The sequence below is a fragment of the Martes martes genome (assembly GCF_963455335.1).
Source record: "Martes martes genome assembly, chromosome: X".
NCBI lineage: Eukaryota > Metazoa > Chordata > Mammalia > Carnivora > Mustelidae > Martes > Martes martes.
The window spans coordinates 90,744,355-90,766,273 of NC_137897.1; the positions used below are offsets into that span (position 1 = coordinate 90,744,355).

The window sequence follows — 21,919 nt, forward strand, 5'->3', positions numbered from 1 at the left end:
ACACCTCAGTAAAGTTGTTAACAGAGAAAAACAACTGTGATGTAAAGACCAAGCTTCAAGCTTCAGAGTCAGAACATACCAGACCCTCCTTCCTCCTGTGACTCAAAGTTGACTTCCTCCTGATTATCAATAGGAACCACATATTATTAAAATACGTGAAAACTGGCAACTCAAAATGTTTAACAAGTCTTGCCACATGTGCTAACGATGATTCCAAATCACCCGCGATTTCCCCGGTACTGACCACCATTTTGCTTATACCGTCCACATACTGCCATGATTATTCTTCTCTGTTATGCCTCCCCTCGTTGTTCCTATAAGCTCCAAATATTCAGGCGGTATAATGTAATAGCAAATAGGACAGTCATTAATAATCAGGGTACTGGAATAAGACAAATCTGGATTTGCACTATAGTTCTACAACTTAGTTGTCTAATCCTAAAGAGTTGTCTTGACTTCCCTAAGTCTCGGGGCCCTCATTTATAAAATGGCATGAATGATAATACCTCTCCCCACCTTAGAGTGTTGCGTTATTTAGGGGATTTAAAGGGATATGACAGACACCGTCTTTGGGGTGATCCGTGGTGGACGTTTTGAGGGCAGCTGACCCACAGCCCGTGTGCCCCAGAAGGCCTCCTGTGGAAGCCTGAGCCAGCCGCGTAGCTTTCTCCCTTTGTCTCATAACCACGTCCACCCGCGAGAATGCTAATTCACCAGCTGCCCGCCTTAACAGATTCAAGAACAAGGGGAAAGACAGTGCAGAAATGAGGCGGCGCCGAACAGAAGTTTACGTGGAGCTGAGGACAGCTAAGACGGTTGACCAGATGCTGAAAAGGAGAAATGCAAGCTCGTTTCCTGATGATGCTTCCTCCCCTGCTGCAGGAAATCTGCCACAACCAGGACACTGTAGAATGGTCTGTTGATAACACTGTCAAAGGCATAAATAGCAACAATGTGGAAAGCCAGCTCCTCAGGCTACTCAAGCTGCTAGGAAACTGCTTTCCAGGGAAAAACAGCCCCCCGTAGACAACGTAATCTGGGCTGGTTTGATTCCAAAATTTGTGTCCTTGGGCAGAACTGATTGTAGTTCCATGCAGTTTGAATCTGCTTGGGCTCTCACTAACATTGCTTCTGGGACATCAGAACAGACCGAGGCTGCGGTAGATGGAGGTGCTAACCCAGCATTCACTTCTCTGTTGGCATCTCCCCATGCCCACGTCAGTGAACAAAGCTGTGTGGGCTCTAGGAAACATGGCAGGTTCAGTTTTTCGAGACTTGGTTGTCAAGTACGGTACAGTTGACCCGCTATTGGCTCTCCTTACAGTTCCTGACATGTCATCTTTAGCATATGGTTACTTATGTAACCTTACTTGGACACTTTCAAACATTTGTCACAACAAGAATCCTGCACCCCCCGTGAGATGCTGTTTGAGCAGGTATGCTCTTCCTACATTAGTTCATCTCCTGCATCATGATGATCCAGAAGTATTGGCAGATATCTGCTGGGCCATTTCCTACCTTACTGGTGGTCCAGACGAACAGACTTGTGCCCCAGCTTATGAAGCTTCTAGGAGCTACTGAAGTGCCTTTTGTGAACCCTGCGCTTAGAACCATAGGAAATATTGTCACTGGGACAGATGAACAGAGTCAGGGTGGACTAGACACAGGAGCACTTGCTTTCTTTCCCAGCCTGCTAACAAACCCCAAAACTAATATTCAGAAGGAAGCTGCCTGGACAATGTCAAACATCACAGCTAGTCACCAGGACCAGATCCAGCCAGTTGTGAATCACAGATTGGTCCCATTCCTCATTGGTCTTCTCTCTAAGGCAGACATTAAGACCCAAAAGGAAGCTGTCTGGGCCATGACCAACTCTACAAGTGACAGGACAGCTGAACAGATTGTATACCTCATTCAACGCGGCATAATAGAATCACTGATGAACCTCTTAACTGCAAAAGATCTCAAAATTATTCTGGTTATTCTGCATGCCATTTCCAACACCTTTCAGGCTGCTGAGAAACTAGGTGAAACTGAGAAACTTAGTATAATGATTGAAGAATGTGGAGGTTTGGCCAAAACTGCAGCTCTACGAAACCATGAAAATGAGTCTGTGTACGGAAGCTTCACTAAACTTGATGGAGAAGGATTTCCCTGTAGAGGAAGAGGAAGATCAGAATGTTGTGCCAGAAACTACCTCTGAAGGTTGTATGTTCCAAGTTCAGGACTGCACTCCTGGGACCTTTAACTTCTAGACTGTACAGCTGAGGCAGAAAGTCATTTGTGGTGTGCTCTGGTAGAAGTCTGTCTTACTGTTTCTCTAGGAAGGACTCCTTCTTGGTGTGTTTTGTTATGGTAGCACTTTTTACAACGAAACTCTACTTGACCAGTTCAAAACTGTACAAACTGTAGGAAACTCCTCCTCTTAGTGGGTTACCTATTTCTATGTGGAATCTCCTATTATACAGTGTCCTGTAAATAAATATTAAATTCTTTTTCTTTAAAAAACTAAATTAGGGCGCCTGGGTAGCTCAGTGGGTTAAAGCCTCTGCTTTCGGCTCAGGTCATGATCCCAGGGTCCTGGGATCGAGCCCCGCATCGGGCTATCTGTTCAGCAGGGAGCCTGCTTCCCTCTCTCTGCCTGTGTCTCTGCCTACTTGTGATCTCTGTCTGTCAAATAAATAAATAAGATCTTTAAAAAAAATAAAAATTAAAAATTAAATTAAAAATAAAAGGATATCACATGTTATGTACTTATACAGTGATGCCCCCCCCCCAAAAAGAACCGATACAGACAACTTCTAGTATGACAATTAAAATAGAGATGAAGGGCAGAAGAAAAGAACTGGAGTCTTTGGAATTCAAACTTTTGGACTCTTGGCCGTTGAAACTTTCTCTCGCATATACATTACAAAATGACTGACAAGCAGAAGACGGTCACAATTCCAGCATCTAAGGAGCGTCAACTGAAATTAGAAACCTGTATCGTATACTGAAGCTGAACATGAACTAAGTGTATACGGTCGTGTCTACTTCTGCCTCTTTAGTCTCCATGCAGAATGGCTTCACCACACTACAAGGTACCATGATCTCAACCAAACAGAACAAGCTGAACAAGGTCAGAAGTGGCATGTGTCATAGTAAAATACTAACCCTACTACTACTAATAAACAGGTTGGCAGTTAACCATGAGGCTCACAGGCTTCTGTTTCCTATGAAGAGTAGCTAAGTTTCAGCCAAGGGCCCTAGATATAAGTAGGCCAGCCAAAACTTTCAACGTGATTGCTGGAATTTAGAACCCCTTCGCCCAAGACCTAGGCAAAGAAGTGGAAAACATGCCATGGAGAACCAGAGCTCCAGACTTCTCATCCCTCAGTTCAAAGATCTATTCTAGGATCTAATTTTGAGTTCTATCTTCCTATACAGTTCTCTTGGCAATTGCAGAATAAACAGGAAAAATAAGGGGGGGGGGGACGTGGGGAGGCAATCTGCCAGTTGTCATTCTCCAAGACGGATGCAGTGCCAACAGGCACATTCAAGCAAAGGGAGGGGGAAAGCTATCCCCAAGTTAGCTTTTGGCATGCCTTTAGCTCAACCAATGTGACACATACCTCAGGGTTAGAGCCCTGGTCCTGGGATTCCTAGTACTGCTCAGCTGCAAGCAGTTTTGCTAGTGTTGTAGCAAATGCTGGCTGAGGACTGTAGTTTTAGCAAATATTTATGTTGCATAGGCAACATAGAAGTTTCCATAGCAACCCAGCTGGTCTTGAAGAATAAGGAAACATTAGGGTAGCCTTATGGAAGCCACCGGGCTCTCGGCATAGAAGCTAAAAGTGTGATTCAGGCTGGGATTATAACCCAGGTATCTTGACCCACTCTCTAGAATGTTCTAGTTTGCCCCCCACTCTTTCATGAAGTGGCAACCTAGTACGTGATTTCTTCTAATAATCTGTATTCTATAAGGGTAAGGAATGTTGATGTTACTAGCTACTACTTTCTATCCTTTTTTTTTTTTTTTTTTTTTAAGATTTTAGGTCGGGGCAACTGGGTGGCTCAGTGGGTTAAGCCTCTGCCTTCGGCTCAGGTCGTGATCTCAGGGTCCTGGGATCGAGCCCCGCATCGGGCTCTCTGCTCAGCAGGGAGCCTGCTTCCTCCTCTCTCTCTGCCTGCCTCTCCGCCTACTTGTGATCTCTGCCTGTCAAATAAATAAATAAAATCTCAAAAAAAAAAAAAAGATTTTAGGTCATATCTCCACCCAACATGGTGCTCGGAATGCATGACCCCGAGAACAAGAGTCATGTGTTCCACTGAGTGAGGCAGCCAGACACCCCTGAACTACTTCTTTCTAAGCAGGAGGGGAGCATGGACATGTCAGTCAATTGCTATGTCTTGTGGTAGAGGTAGTCCAGTGGCGAGTGATGGTAGGGGCTTCACAAAAGATGACAAGAAAGAGCCCACAGGGGAGTACATGCCCTACAGATGGGCAAAAGTATTAGTCATTTATTTACACCTTTGGGGTTGTCCTCTCAGGCCACCCACCTTGTCTGTATAAACAGCACTGCTACCTACCTACAGACTTAGACTCCAAACCCAAGAATAGCCATCCCACTGCATGATCGGTAGCCAAAGATACTTCTCTCTCAGAAATTTGAACTAAGCAGAGAGAGAGGGTGGAGATTAAGTTGATTTGAGATTTATTGTCTGGTTTGCAAATCAAAGAGACAGAACAGAAATGTAAAAACTTCAAAGGCAACTTGGCAATTGAGACTTGCCTTAGATTGCTGGGGTGGGTGTGGTTAGCAGCTATGGTCATCAGAAGAAGTAGATGTTTTATTTTCAGCAGAATCAAGCAGGCAACTGATGTCCCAGACCCAGAAGAGGCCAGTATAGCTGCAAAGCCAGAATTAGGGGTTTACGAAATAAGTAGGCAAGCAGGAAGATCACCAGGGATTCTATAGGAAGAGGTCCTTGTGCTGCTGACCACTTGCAAAGAACACATAAACGTTAACTGATGGAAGATCCGGTCTTTCTAACCTCAGATAGGAGGTCTGGGGGTAGAACTGCTGAGCTCCCACCGGAGTTTGGTCCACCTGAGGGCACACCACATGGCAGCGCTAGGGAACTACAATGGAAAGTTCACAGGACTCCAGCACAACAGAAGAGTAAGTAAGGTTGAGAGACTGATTATTAGAAGAAAGTAAAAATAACTAACAGTGATAGAGCATCTATGTGTTTGTACCTTTTAATTTTTTTTTAAGATTTTATTTATTTATTTGAGACAGACAGTGAACAAGTGAGAGAGCAGAAGTGGAGGGGCAGAGGGAGAAGCAGACTCCCCGCCGAGCAGGGAGCCCGACATGGAGCTGGAACCCAGGACCTTGAGATCGTGACCTGAGCCAAAGGCAGACACTTAACAGACTGAGACCCCCACATGCCCCTACTATGTGTTATGTGTTTTTACACTGTTCTAAGAGCTTTACACATTTGAACACATCCAATCTTCACAACAAGGGCACTATTTGTATTATTATCCCCCATTCTATAGGTACAGAGAAGTTAAGTAGCTTGTCTAAGTTTGCAGACTTGTGCTGAACTGCCTCTCTTTAAGACTAGTTCTTAAGGGGGCACCTGGGTGGCTCAGTGGGTTAAAGCCTCTGCCTTCGGCTCAGGTCATGATCCCAGGGTTCTGGGATCGAGCCCCACACTGGGCTCTCTGCTTGGCGGGGAGCCTGCTTCCCCCTCTCTCTCTGCCTGCCTCTCTGCCTACTTCTGATCTCTCTGTCAAATAAATAAAATCTTAAAAAAAAAAAAAAAGACTAGTTCTTAGGGGCACCTGGGTGGCTCAGTCAGTTCAGCATCCAACTCTTGATTTCGGCTCAGGTTATGACCTCAGGGTCATGAGACTAAGCCCCAGCTCAGGTTCCACGCTGGGCGTGGAGCCTGCTTAAGACAATAAATGTATAGAAATACATACACACATAGATTTATGATGGTTTAAGCCACATGTTTCTGGTAACTTGTCACAACGCCATAAAAAATTCATACAATGCTCAAATTAGGTTTTGCTATCCTAAGGGAGTCCTACCCTTCACCTTGTGGCAGTTACCTTGACTGCAGTGCTAAGCTTTCATTTCTCTCAGGAGAGCCTGAATATGCTCACACTGCAGATTCCTAAACTCCCAATCCCAGATGGCCAGATCGAATTAGCCCTGTGGGTTGAGATTCAAAAATCTGTGTGCTGACAAGTACCTACATGTGATAATGCAGGGAGAAAGACTACACTTTGCAGAAAGACCGATATTGTCAATGTACGTGGATTGAACAGAAACCTTGGCCCAACCTGTGTACTCGCTGTATGCATGGCCCCCACCCTTCTCCTGTGCTACTGCTTCCTCTCTGTTGGGATCTACCCCTGGTCTTTACCACCAGCATCCTCTACAGGATTAAACCAAGTCCCAAATCTATATGCTCAGTTAGGTCTCTCTTGTCGCTGGCTATAAAATTGCCCCCAGAGAACATTGTTCTCTATCCTCTGTTCCCCACACCTCCCACCCCCCGACACTTAGGGTGCACCTACAATTGACTAACATCCAGCTATTTTCTCTCCTTTTCCTCCAGATCTCATAATGGCCAAATCGTTTCTTCAATATGGTTGCTACATACACACGGTTGACGTTCTTGTTGTGACTGATCAACCATCCAGTTGTGGTAAATTTCATAGTGGTTGGACAAGCCTACAACCCTTGAATAAATGTGTTTCCATGACTGTTCTTTGCTAAAAGCTTTGACATGAGATCCTATCAACATATCCTGTTCCACTCTCTGGAACAGGGATTCCCAAACATGACTATGCAAAAGAATCACCAAAGAGCTAGTTAAAAATGAAGGTTTGTACCTATATGCTCAGAAATTCTAAGAGGGGTACATGGGTGACTCAGTTAAGCATCTGACTCTTGGTTTAGGCCCAGGTCACAGTCTCGGAGTCATGAGCTCGAGCTCTGCATCATGCTCTGTGCTGGGCACGGAGCCTGCTTAAGATTCTCTCTGCCCCTCCCTGCCCTCCCTCTCAAAAAAAAAAAAAAAAAAGGAAAACAATAAGAAAGAAAAAAATTCTGAGAGGTAGTTCTCAAAAACCTACATTTTTAAAATCTTTTTCTAAAGATTTTATTGATTCGCAAGAGAGATAATGAGAGAGAGCACAAGTCGGGGAGGAAGGGCAGAGGGAGAGGGAGAACCAGACTCCCTGCTGAGCTGGGAGCCTGATGCAGGGCTCGATATGGGGCTTGATCCCAGGACCCCAAGACCATGACCAAAGCTGAAGGCAGAAGCTTAACCAACTGAGCCACCCAGGCACCCCAAAAATCTACATTTTAAATAAGCACTCCAAGCGATGCTGATGAAGGTGGTCCATGGACTAGACTTTGTGAAGCACTGCTGTAGGGTGAGTTAATTAACTTTTATGAAACTGACATTGTATCCCTTAGATCAATTTAGGGATGGAAATACTGCAACCTTCATGAGACCCTAAAATGTTTGCTTAAGACCCTTCCCCCTTTCCTTGGTGCTCATTCAAATGTATTCATTATACGAGGCACCCAAATTATCCCATTGTGAATTCTGTCTGTCTCTAGACTTTAAAGATCATCATAACATCATTCTTTTAAATGTCACAAAGACACTTTTTCTTGGAATAAAGGCTTAATGAAGGGTAAAATATCACTTTTGAAGTACACGATGCTTGCGAGGCTATTAAGGGGAGTAAACTCAGGATGAAATTCTAATATAGATAGGTCTAAAAGCCATATTTTGTAATGTAAAACACAGGCCAACAGCCGTTGTGACTAACACCCATTACTGTTGCCTCTATGGAGAAGAGTGACATAAGGGGATTACAATAGGACGGGGGCAATGTTGTGTGTTTATAAAACTCCATTTGGCAGATTTTCATCTGGGAAACGTCTCCTAATTTCATCAGTCTGAACATTTGCCACTTTCAGCACTCTGCGTCTTGACTGATTGCCCAATCTGCCTCTTCCTCAATTGTTATCGAGCCATTTAGAGGAGGAAAATAACATTAGCTTGCAAAAGAAATTACTCCCTGGAAAGGTCAAAGTAACACGATTTTTGTTCTCTTTCAAAAGAAGAGATGGAAATTCTAAATAGCGCAGCCCTCAATCCCACCTCTACAAAGTACAAACGCTCTCCGAAAAGTTGGGCTCTGATGCTCATCAAAGCCCATTAAAGCGCATCAGATTGTACTTACTCAGTCCAATCCTTTCAGTGTATAAATTACTCTCCGGGTTTTGGAGAGGTTCAGTAACTCTTTGAGGCCCTGGTCGGTGAGTAAGTACATCACAGCAGTCATTTCTCAATCGACCCTGTGGCCTCAATGCGTTAATGCACTCCCCGGGGGACAGGCTGGCTTAATAGTATAGTCATCTATTCCTAAAGGCCTTAAAAATGGATGTCATTATGGTGGCACTCTTCCTTTCAACACAGATCTTAAGCCTGCCACGCAATATTACATTGAAGATACACTAATTGTCAGAATGGAGCTTCTTAGAGCTGAGACCCACATGCTCTTACCGGCTCACGCTCCCCGCCTCCATTAGCGCGAAACTCTCCAACAATCAAACAATAGGCATTTCCAACCTGCTCAACAGCTGGTATTTCATCCTAATAAAATATCCTCGGGAAACAAGTAGAATAATTGAAGCATTTAAACATTATGGAGTCGCAGGGCAAGTTTTAGAGTGGTCCTGAGTCTTACACAGCCTTGGAAATTTGCATCAGGGTGAAGCCTTCCTGGGGTGATAAGTACAGAGGGAGGAAAGTCAAGTCGCTGGAGGCCGAAGGATGAGAGACAAAAAGAAATAACGCTGGAAAGACTCTTCCCTAGGCCTTTCCGTAAAAACATAAGTCTTGTTTCTTCGGACAGTGGCATATATACTGGTTAACTGACTTTTACTTATCGATTGCCAAACATATACATTAAAGCAAAAGTTGAAGACTCAAAATAAGTGGTTGGTGCCTCAGGGGCCAATGGCAGGCCACCCCAAGAGAGGCCACAGTGGCATATAGATTTTGAGCTGAAAGACCCAAAAGACTGAGGAAGAAACTTTGATCGCCCCACCACCCCCTCCCCCAACAACTTCCGACAAAGAATTTAGAATAAAGGCCGAGCTCTAGAAAGAGAGCTATCACCATAGACAAATACACTAGAAATGAACTAGAGGAGACAGACAAGGAACAACTGAGAAAAGTCAAAATTTTAAAAAAGTTAAAATTCCTCTCTAGGTCCCACATTTGTTTCTGTGAGGCCAGCAAACATTTCCCCCTTTTTCATCTTGCTTCGAGTTGCATTCCTTCCCTTTGAAGTCCCAGACGCCCCTTCCCCTTTCTCCTTAGTTCCGGGTGACACATATCGCATTTGGCCTGTTTTTGGAATCTCGTGTGTGTATTCCCCATATGTAGGAAATGATATTTTATTTTCTACTGTTAATCTGTTTCCTGCCGAGTTAATCCATAGTCTATCTAAAAGAACATTGGACAGAGGAAAATTCCACTCCACCCCCACCCGACCTTTGGACATGGCTAACCTAATGTAATTTCGAGCTCTTCAAATGTTGGCTTTTTTTTTTTCTTCCACCTACAGGTTGTCTCAAGCTCCATGATACCATTTGGTTCTCAGCTACTACTTTGAGTACAAGTTGTAATTTTATATTCGCTTATTTACACTCCCACGTTGTTCTTAAAAGGAGTTAAAGAACAGGTATTAAGGACCTATTTTAAATCTTTGCTAGTTACCATGAGCATAAAAGACCTAGAAAGGGTCGTATTTTCGTAACCCACCAAGTTTTTGACTGCCTGGGCCTCCAGACTTCTAACACTTGCGTGTCACCTCTGTCTCGAGCAGCTCTGAGCAACCATTTAAAAAGTACACAAGCCTTTCCTCCTTCCACTCTTGTCTCCCCTAATTTTTTTTAAAGATTTTATTTATTTATTTGACAGAGAGAGAGAGATCACAAGTAGGCAGAGAGGCAGGCAGAGAGAGAGAGGGGGAAGCAGGCTCCCTGCTGAGCAGAGAGCCCCATGTGGGGCTCAATCCCAGGACCCTGGGATCATGAACCGAGCTGAAGGCAGAGGCTTTAACCCACTGAGCCACCCAGGCACCCCTTGTCTCCCCTAATTTTATTGTGTCTCTCATTCACTCATTCAAGTCTATTCCCTTCGGACATAACCTGTTTTGTGTGTGTGTGTGTGTTTTTTTTACAGGAACTATCCATAAAGAATTTCAAACAGTGTGCATCAAAACACACGAAGACTAATCATTGTCATGATTTTCACCTAACCTTGTGTTTTAACTTTTATGTATGGGCACTCTCTGAACACTGAATCTAAGTTTGTGTATCTTTCCTCCGTGGCTGAAGCTGTTCACACAAAATAAACTGGCAAGCATAAAATGAAATTTATTACAGTTCATCATAAGAATGGTCAAATACACCTTATCTGCTACAGCACGGTTGAATTGTTTACATCATTTAGACATGGTGTTAACTTTAAGAGAGTCCAGGAGATTACCGATAGCATATATTTGCATGCTATTTTACAATTCATAAGCCCTTTCACACACTGGGTCCCCATGTAAGCTAGGAAGGATTAAGGATCAGAGAAGTAAATTGATTTGCCAAAGATCACAAAGCTAATAAGTATTGGAATACGTAATTTTCACCTGGCATTTGGAAATGTGTGAATACACAGATTAGATGAGTACACAAGACTTGAGTCCTTGAGAAAATCATAACCAAGGGACTGGCATAGCGCCATTGTCAATTTTCAATAAATATTCATGGAGAATGGACCCAAACTCATTTTGAGGATGCTTGGTGTAATAAAAAGCAGCCCATGAAGTTTTAACACCCTGCCAAGATCATGGTTCCATTTGGAGTAGAGCACTCTGAGACAGTTTCTGTAAGTTGACAAGGCTCACGTAAGGCAGAGGCCCCGTCACCCTAATCATCCAGTGACTGCTTCAAGGTCACAGGCAACTCCATACAGCTTGGACACAAAGAAGCCAAATACCTGGGGCTTCTTTGAAACTCGGCCCAACAGAGATTGCCCAAATCAGGGGATGATTAACGGACTCGATTATAATTTTTGTTAGGAAGTTAGGATCACTTGTTGGCCTTTTGGCTAAGATCATGTGTAGACAGGAAGTTAGGTACACGCAGAGTTCAGGTTGTATTCCAAACAATCGTATCCTAAAATCTTGTGGGAGAACAAATGGCTTTGAGGAAAAATAAATGGGCCTTGAGGAGAATAGATGGGAAATAGGACAGGTTTATGACAATGTCTAGTTGGGCAATTTCGTATCCGGGTGCTGCTTTGTGCTGACTTCTCTTCAGCCATAAGAGTTAGTCTTCCACAGTTGGGAAACTCCCAGGAAGGGGATTTATGCTGGTTGAATTCTTTTCGGTGGCTTTGCTTTTAGGAACATACAGGGAGTTAAGAAAAAGCCTCTCCTGCAGCTATTGTTTCTTCAATGCCTTCAGCCGAAAATAATCCTTACACCTCTACAACCTATTCTAGACCCTTCGGCGCATAACCTTTTGTCCAATGGCACTGCAGATCCCATTGTTAACTAAGGAGACTCTTAATTTTTTCTTCTCTGATGGAAACTTTGGGAAATCAGTTATTCGCTAGGATCCATGAACATTCATTGGTAGCTGGTCAAGGGTACTTGAAGACGAAAGAACATCTTTTACTATCTTAGACAAACTCGGGTCTATTTACCTTGTCTCTAAAAGTATCCTGATACTTAGAGCTCCTCTAAACACCCAAAATCTAGCATAACAAGGTTCAATGGGATATAACTGGGTGATAGATTGTAATATGTGCGTGCTTTTTCAAAGGAGGGTGAAAGATCATGTTTGACCAATGGCCTGGAACACTGAAATGGAAAAGTCAAACGCATATGCATTGCAGTGATAAGGGAAGTATGTCTGTGGCAGAAATACTAGGAGTCCTAAGAGTTCTTTCTACCGTGTCTTTCATGTGCTTTCTACGAGAGCATGTTTCTGAATTCACAATGAAAATAAATAGCAATATACAGTTTGGTATTCAAATATCTGCTTGATAAAGAACTTTTCAGAATGTACCTTGGTGACAGGAAAATACAATCAGGAAATTTATTATACAGAATAACGACCATCCTTAAGATATCCATGATCTAATAAGCAGAAATTGTGAATATGCGACCGTATGTAGCAAGAGGGACTTTGATGATGTGAATGAGTTAAGGACCTTCAGATGGGGAGATTATCCTGAATTACCTCGGTGAGTCCAGTGTAACCACAAGAGTCCTTACCAGAGAATAAGGCAGGCAGGAGAGTCAGAGCAGAAGGTATGGCAACAGAAGCAGAATGGGACTGATGTGATTATTGGAAGAGGGCAACGAGCCAAAGTACATCAGATGACTCTAGAAGCTGAAAAAAGCAAAGCACAGAGTCTCACCTAGATGCTCCAGAAGGATCACAGCCTTGCTGACACCTCAATTTTAGCTCAGTGAGACGTCTCCTTCTCCCGACCTCCAGAAATGTAAAATAATAAATCTGTGTTGTTTTAAGCCACTTCAGTGTGTGGCAATGGGTTACAGTAGCAATAGGAAATGAATATAGTATTATTTATTATGCTGTTGATACTTCCATTTCCTTAAATCAGGACTTGCTTATGCTTTAAGTTCAGTCCTTGGCAATAAATACAAGGATGTGACAGTTTATTTTGCAATGAAAAATGCCATTCTTATTCATTAATGCCTCCATAAGACTTCAAACCATAATTAAAGACCAAAACACCAGCTCACTCATTTGATGTGGAACAAAAGCATAATTTAATTGTTTTTTCTTCCCTGATGCACCCAATTGCATGAAGTTAAGACCAGAGTGATAACTTTACACGTAAGAACCCACATCCTAAACACAGAAAAGGAAACCAAAGTCCATCAGAGAATTTGGTGCTGCCCTTAGTTTACAACTAGAGGGATGCCTGGTAGATGAAGATGTAGCCTCTGACCTTTCAGAATGAGATGGGCTTCCATGACTCAGCAGACCAGGACCATCTAGGCCACCGGTAGAAGGAAGGGCCTCATTCACCTGAGTCCCAGACCAGAATGACCAGCTTCTATCAAAGCCTGCCTCCCAATAATACTGTGCTGCCTTTTGAATGTGAACATGACCCAATTTCTGATCCGAGAATCTGCAAACATAAAAGGGCCCTCCACGACATGTTTGGACTCTATCCAGGAAGTACCCACAACCAGTTTAAACATCGCCTCTTCCCACCAGATACTGACCCAGAATTCATGCCCTTTTACAACCTGGCCTCCACCCCAAATCCGTTTATTTCCAATTTCCATTCCCCATTGACCCAGCGCCACTCTGTTTCCCTAGGTCAGACAATCGGAAATAGATTAGCCTTGAACATTACATATATTACAATTGATGCAGCAAACATTAAGATAGCTTGTGAACACAGTCAATGTTCACAGCAGCTGTACCTAGCAGATGAAGAAGCTAGCACTCCAGTCAGGTTGGCCTGATTCCAAAGCTCCTCCCTTACACTCTACTGTATATTGCCTTCCACTCGGACAATCGCGAATAAGGTCAGAATCTACCAATAGCAGAGAATCATCCGATCCTTGTGCCCACACACGGTGCCAATCTCTAGAACTCCAGCTCTACCACCTTCTGCCTCAGTGCTGTCCTCCGCACTCACTTCCTAGATTACCTTAGTGAACATGATAAGCTTTTACATGCTAAACATCAAGACTGTGGTTTGCATTTCAACAATTTATACCCGCAAGGCCAAGCAATGATGAATGCAAGCATTTCATGACATAAAACAAGTGCATATTTTAGTGATGCCTTTCAATGCCCCCCAAAGAATCGGAGAATAACGTTCCATGCCTATAGGAATGACTGTGTTTATGAAATACTTGAATTAACATCCTAGAAATAAAAGGAAGCTTTGGGGGTACTGTCTGCTACATCCTACAAGCTGAAATCCAATGGGTATTTTCACAACAACCCTCTGACCCAGGAGGTGGCTCAGTGCTGAGTCAAAGCATACTTAATAACACTAAAGTAGAATGCTCACTGTCCTTCCGGTTAGGAGATAAATCAGTGGCCAATAAAAATTGAGAAAATAGGGGCGCCTGGGTGGCTCAGTGGGTTAAAGCCTCTGCCTTCGGCTCAGGTCATGATCTCAGGGTCCTGGGATTGAGCCCCGCATTGGGCTCTCTGCTCAGTGGGGAGCCTGCTTCTTCCCCCAACCAACTGCCTGCCTCTCAGTCTACTTGTGATCTCTGTCTGTCAAATAAATAAAATCTCACAAAAAATTTAAAAATTTTTCAAAAATTGAGAAAATGACTGTGTATTATAGATTGATGGGACCCAGTAAAATTGGTGATTACAGAGTTAAACTTTTCTATAATGATATTCTCTTTTAGAATGGAGGCTCAAATGAAACACTAGTCATTTCTTCAGGAAGAATTTGGAACAAATTAGGAGATAGGTGGCAAGCTTTCCTGTCTTTCCTTCTTAATATCATCATATTACACCCCCTCCCCACAGCTGTTTTGCAGTGTGCCACATGAGAGCAGTTTATGGGAGTGGTTAAGATTGGATAAGAACTCCAGGTTTGGAGTCGAACAAACGTAGATTGAAATTCCAGTTCTGCCATTCAAAACCCACAAACCTCTGGAAAAGTTAATTTCTGTGAACCTCAAAGTGTTGCTGTGAAAATTAAGTAATGCAACAGGGTACCTGCCGTATCACTGTTCTGAGGAAGTTTTGTTGTTTCCCTCAAGCAGCAAAATATCTTCCAGAGGTAGAGGTTGTGGGGCAATTTTGTAACCCGAAGCCAAACCGTAGAGCTGCTCTTCTGCTACAACCATAAAGAAGTAACTGATGAAATCTATCAGAACTGTATTTAGCATAGTGAGGTCTGTCAGTTTTGTTTATGACAGTGACCGCTACTGGGCTTGTCCTCCCGCAGTTAAAAAACAAAACAAAACAAAGAAACTAAAAAGGGACAAAGAACGTGAAACATCTGTTTTTATACACAAGAGAATAGATGGTACAGGTTGGAAGTCCTTGGAATGAAAATAATAAAATGGGCCTGAAAAATATGCCTAGAGGTCTCATTATGTCTTTGGCTGAACAGGAAGTTGTTCATGCACTGTCCTCACTCAGGCAAGGGACAGCTATAGGGGAGTTACAAGCTGGACACTTCCCAGAACTCACATAGAATTGCAAAACATTCTAGTTCTCATCAGCTAGCAGGGACCAGCAAACACTTTCATGAAGGGACCAAATAAGAATACTTTTAAGCTTTGTGGGTAACAAATGGTGTCTCTCACATAATCTTTTTTCTTTTTAAAACTCCCCTTTAAGAATGTAAAAATAATTCTCACCTCTCAAGCTCTTCAAAGTCAGTCCACAAGCTGGATCTGATCCACAGGTTATGGGTTGCTGTATTTTGAGCTAGAATGTAGACACCACTTTGAGCACCAGAGTATTCAGTGGAGACCAAAAAAGGTCACACCTTGGTAATAGCATTAAAGCAGACAGAGAATACAATATATTCTTTTGACTCAGACTAACAAACCCTAAACACAAACCAAAAATGAATAAAGAATAAGGAAAATGTTATAACATAAGAATAAAAGAGAGAATGTCACTGAAATCCTACTGATATTAATAAGCTAACTAGACAGTATTAACAGTATTATGCCAATAAGTCCTCCAATCGGATGAAATGGGCAAATTCCATGAGTGACACCAATTATAAAAATAGACACAGGAATACATAGAAAACTGAATAACCTCACAACCATTGAATTCGTAATTGACAACCTTCACACAAAGAAAACTTCAAGCCCAAATAGCTTCTTTGGTGAGTTTTATGAAACATTTTAAAAATAAGTAATACCAAACCACAAATATGTCCAACAAATAGAAATAAGAACACTCGAACCCATTCTATGAGGCCTGCAATACTCTTGTACCAAAACCAGGCTAAGATACTACAAAAAAATTTATTCACTAATATCCATGAAAATAGAAAGTACTAGAAATACTGAGACAAGCAACACATAAAAAGTATAATACATCGGAGTGCCTGGGTGGCTAAGTTGGTTGGGTGTCTGCCTTCTGCTCAGGTCACAATCCCAGGATCCTGGGATCAAACCCCGTGTCAGGCTCCCTACTCAGCAGGAAGTCTGTTTCTCTCTCTCTCCCTCTGCCTGCCACTCCCCCTACTTGTGCCCTCTCTCTGCCAAATAAATAAATAAAATCTTTTTAAAAAAAAGTATAATATAGAATGATCAATTAGGCCTTATCCCAAGATTTCAAGGCTGCCTCAACATTTGTAAATCAATCAATGTAAATCACCATAGGAAAAAACTAAAGAAGTAAAAACATATTACCTTCTCAACAGATGCAGAAAAAGCACTCATAAGAAATTCAACATGCGTGCATTATAAAAATTCTCATTAAAAGGGGCATCTACATGAAACCTACAGCCTACATCATACCTAATAGTGAAAGACTAAATGCTTTCCCCCAAAATCAGAATTTAAGGCTGCCCACTCAACCCTTCTCTTCAACATCCGACCTGATGTTCTAGCGGGTGAAATAAGAAAATAAAAGGTATATATTTTTGTAAGGGTCAGTACTGTTCTAACAGCAGGGATGAGTTTTGCATATTAATTTTTGTGTATCGAGCTTGAAGCCCGTGAACCTACTGAACTCAATTATCTGAGCACTTTTTTGGTAGATTCTTTAGGGTTTTCTAAAGGACAACTTTTCCTTTCTAATATGATTTTATATTTTATAAAAAGTACAAAAACAGAAAAAACTCATCTGTGCTGCTAGAGCAGCATCTGGCACCTGGCAAACACTCAGTAAATATTAAGTTTCTATTTTATTTGACATAAATATTGGAAATGGAAAACAAGAGTCATGCAGCTTTGTACTATACGTATACCTTATGCTAATGCATTCTCAAATTCTTGAAATATCCAAAATGATTCTACAAATCATCTGTTGGGTTTGCTGTAAAAGACGTTTTTCTAAGGATAAGAAGTTGTTTTAGCCTTGGTTGACGTACACGATTAAACTAACTCTCCCTAAGCTATTAATGTTGCGCTCTCAGTGATTGTTTTTAACATTTTATTGAGGCACAATTTACAGAGGATGAGATATATCAATCCAATTATACAGTCCAATCAGCTTTGACAAATGCATACCACTGTGTAACCAGCACCCTTATCAAAATATAGAACACTGCTGGAAGGCCAGAAAGTTCCATGGTGCCCTATTCCAGGCACCCTTCTCCCCCACAACAGCCACTGATCTGCTATTACCACAGATTAGTTTTCCTCGTTTTCAGAATGTCCTATAAAGGAAACTACACAGTGTTTTCTTCTTTGCTGGGCATCTTTCAGCATAATGCTATTTTTAAATTTTTATTAATATTATATTGCGATGGGACACCTGGGTGGCTCAGTTGGTTGAGCGGCTGCCTTCGGCTCAGGTCATGATCCCAGCGTCCTGGGATCGAGTCCCACATCGGGCTCCTTGCTCCGCGGGGAGCCTGCTTCTCCCTCTGCCACTCTGTCTGCCTGTGCTCGCTCGCTCTCTCTCTCTGACAAATAAATAAATAAAATCTTTAAAAAAAAAAAAAAAAAAAAATTATATTGCGATAAGAAAACATAAGATGCACCGTCTTAACAGATTGTTAAGTGCACCATAGAGTATTTTTAACTGTAGGCATAATGTGGTACAGATCTCTAGCCTCTATTCGTCTTGTATAACAGAGACTTTATCCTTCTTACACAGCAACTCCCTGTTTCCACCTCCCCCCAGCCCCCAGCAACCACCATTCTATTTTCTGCTCCAATAAATCTACTTTAGATACCTCATGCAGCATTTGTCCTTCTGTGATTACTTCACTTAACATAACACCCTCAAGGTTCACCCACGTTGTTCCATATTGCGGAACAGCCATCTTTTTAAAGGCCAAATAATATTGGATTCTATGTACACACCTCGTTTTCCTGATCCACTCAGTCGGCTTTTGATGGGTATAATTCTTTTGGATAAATATCTAGAAGTGGGATTGTGGCCTCACATGATAGTTTTAATTTTCTGAGGGAATTCCATATTGTTTTCATAGCAGCTGTATCATTTTACATGCCCACCAACAGTCTGGAAAGGGCAAAACAGAACTGCTTAACCTGAAAAAATGACTCCACTGTATAATACAGGTCCTAGTAATCAAGGAAAGATAGGTCTTCCTAGGTCACATGGTAAGTAAGAATACAGATAGATGTAAGGGTAATATTTTTCAAATGCTAACCTGCATTCCTTTCTTCTAATCACTCACAACCACCAGACAATCCCCCAGCCTTCAAGCAGCAAGGCTGTCCTGTAGTCATTACTTTATGTGAGGGATAGAACAGAAAAGAGATACACAGATTTAGTCTCTAGAGATCTTAGAGAAGAGAGAAAAGTCCAGGCATAGACAGGAGTTTGGAGGGAAACGTCAGGGCTTTCCTAAACCTGCACTCCCCTCCAAGAGCCCAGAGAAAATCCACAATCCATGGCGGCGGAGGAGGGAAGGTTTTGGTGAGATGAACAGTGAGAGGGAGAAGGCAGGATCTGAGGAGACGGGAACATAAATGAGGACTTCAGGGCAAAGGGTAACTATGAAGAGCATTATTGCACTATCTAGGAGTTTCATGGAACCATTCTGCCCACACTTGACCTTAGCAAGCAGAGTCTGTTAATGAGGGCAGTCCTTCTCAATACATCTTATAAACTCTCAACAAACACCAGCACCCCACCCTGTGACTACCAAGTGCAATGTCTGTCTGGCCAGCCAACTACTCAGCATGGACAACAACTTCAGCAATACCCAAAGACAGCAGAGATCCAAGAGAAGGGCACTGGCATTGTGGTGGTGTTCAAGAAAAGCTCTCACACTGTTAACTGTCAAACTAAGGGGAACAAGAGCCTCCTCAGGTCAGGAAATTGGTCAAATGCTCCTAACCTCCAATCTCCCCTCTCATGAAAACAGAATCATCTGGTCAACCAACCAACTTCATTGAAAATCAAGGTTTTTGCTTTTCCGTTCTCAAACGACAGGGATCTGAGCGCATTATAATTACACATCCCCAAGGTGACACTCATAAATTTTGACTGGAAGTTAAGGACTACATTACTATGGAATGTGACTATAGGGTCCCTACTTATTTCAGGACTGTCATATGTGACACTTGACAGATAGAAGGCAAGAACACAAGCTTTGCAGCCCACACAGGTACTAATCCTAGCTCCAGTCCTTACTAGATGTGCATCATTAGACAAGTTACTTAAAACCTATGAGCCTCAGTTTCCTCATCTACAGTGGGGCTGACACTACTTTCCTGGCCAGGTTGTAGTGAAAAAATAGAGATGATCATCTGACGCTTAGTACTAAAATCACCTATTACAATCCCTGGCACATGGAAGACATTTAGTAAATGGAATTATTAATGAAAAATCGTTCTGCCAAAGTGCCACCATTAAACACTCACTCCTGTGGGTTAATGAGCTACTCACTTAAACAGAGTCATTGCTAGCCAAAGTTGTAAAACACATAATGTGCCTTTAGCACCTACATTCAGACTTTCATCTTTATGCCCTTCTGTCCTCAAACTGGTATTTTGTTAGAGAGAGAGAGAGATCAGAGAACGCGTGGGAGAAAATGGAACATAGAAAAATTCCCAATTCTAGTTTAGACTTGTGACTTCGGAAGCTGGGTGACAGATGTGACATATTTAAGAACTTATTTTTCCAGAAAATGGAGCTGGACCAGGCAGACAATATAAATTTCCCTGATGTTATGATAGAGTTAGTGCATTATCATTTAAGTAGTACTCTTCAAACATGACTAAAAATATATATGTGTATGTCTTCCCCAACTTCATGTATTTCTGATTACCTTAATCATTCATTACTTTCTCAAACATTACAACATAAAAATGAGGAATGGCTTTCAGTTAAGAAAATTTGCAAGAGAGAACATAATAATGTGGAACAGCTGCAGCTATGAATTTTATGAATGCTTTGTTGAAAATAACATTAAATGGTAAAATCAGATCACAGATTAACTCTACTCTGTTTTACGCTATGCGCAAAACGCATCACTCTTATTCAGCTACAATGAGAAGAACATGAAATAATTTACCCTGATCTTTATTGGGTAGAAATCATCATCATCATCATGTTTTTGTTGAGGGGCTAGTATATGGAAAGTAATGTGCAAAAATGTATGGATATGAAGACAAGGTGCCTACATTCAAAAAACTTAAAAACAATTCAGGAAACAGGTGGTATAGACAAACATGAAAGCACAGGCTCAGGGTCAGAGTTGATTGGTAAGTATTCCTTGTTTTCACATACTAATTCCTGGGCTTTGGATCCCTTCTCTACATCAAGTAGATAGCCCTGATGCCCCACCTCTCCACTTGGTTTCTGGCATTAACAATACACGTGTAAGGCTTTTCCAGCCAAATTTTGCAAAATTATGTCCCAGAAGCCAAATAAAACCCAGAAACAGATTTGTCACACTATCCATATTTCCAATGTACTCTTTGACTTAGCTGTACCCATTTTCAGATGGTTTTGTTTTACTTTGTCATTCAGACTTCCAGCTTCTCTTGACAAATCAAAAGATCTGGCAAGGCTAGAGCCATTTTCCACTCTCCACAACACTTAGCTATTCCTAACAGAAGGCCTCTAGACAGGACCTAGGAACTCCACTTCTGTCATAGGCCCCACCACTGTTTTTTCTTCCTTACTCATGTGTTGCTCCACTCCTTTACCTCTCAGTCTCTAAAGGCACATCCGGGACACCTGGGTAGCTCAGTCGGTTAAGCGTCTACCTTTGGCTCGGGTCATGACCCCAGGGTCCTGGGATCAAGTCCCACATTGGGCTCCTTGCTCAGTGGGGAGCCTACTTTTCCCTCTGCCCACTGCTCTCCCTGCCTGTGCTCTCTCTCTCTGACAAATAAATAAAATCTTAAAAAAAAATAAAGGCACTTGGGTGTAATCTATGATCTAGCCACACTCCATACTCGGCATGAAATCTCACGGCGGCCTTGTTGTGACTTAAAATTTCTACCTCGGTCCTCTTGCCATGTTCCTTGTTTCAGGAATCCTTCTAGCACTGGCATTTCCTGACTGTTGACTTCCTGCTCCCGCCCCATCTCTGTGACACTTCTTATTGAAACCTATACCCCACAAAGGGTTGGCTCAGACCCTATTTAAAATCTCTGAATGACTGTTAACTTTACCAACACCCAGATTTAGGGCAATCAATAGTGACGAGAAAATATGGTTCTGTGGGGAAAACCACTTAATTGTATTCATGAATAATCTGAGAGAGGAAGTTCATGAGCCTCTAAGCCAAAATTTCAACAAAGCCTCGGTCTCTCTTCAAAATATGTAAGAACAGGCAACAGTGAAATGTCCAATGGAAATAATTCATTTGGGCAAGGATCAGAAAGGAAAATGAAAACTCTGAGGTGATAGGTTTGATGGGGAACACCATATCGATATGGTATCAAAGTATCACCCCCATGGATTACTGGCTGGCTAAACAGGTAGGAGAAGGTCACTTTTCAGCAGAGGAAGATGGCGGTCATCATGTTAAGCCAGGGATCTTTTCACTCATACAGAGTCAAACACACATCATGTCTCTGAATATCACACAATAGACAACACACAGCCTCATCCATGATGCAATGTAGTCCTATGAAAAACGTTCAACCCAAATCCAGTAAATTTTAGTTCTAAATTCTAGTTTCTAGAAC

The 21,919-nt window shown here is 42.2% G+C and overlaps 1 pseudogene across 1 annotated transcript; it reads left to right on the forward strand.

The window, feature by feature from the left end:
* The first annotated feature begins 207 nt into the window (after positions 1–207).
* Positions 208–2,255, forward strand: LOC308337465 (importin subunit alpha-1-like; annotated as a pseudogene). The gene is made up of 2 exons: positions 208–236; positions 656–2,255. The product of its transcript is annotated as an importin subunit alpha-1-like (transcript).
* Positions 2,256–21,919: the final 19,664 nt, after the last annotated feature.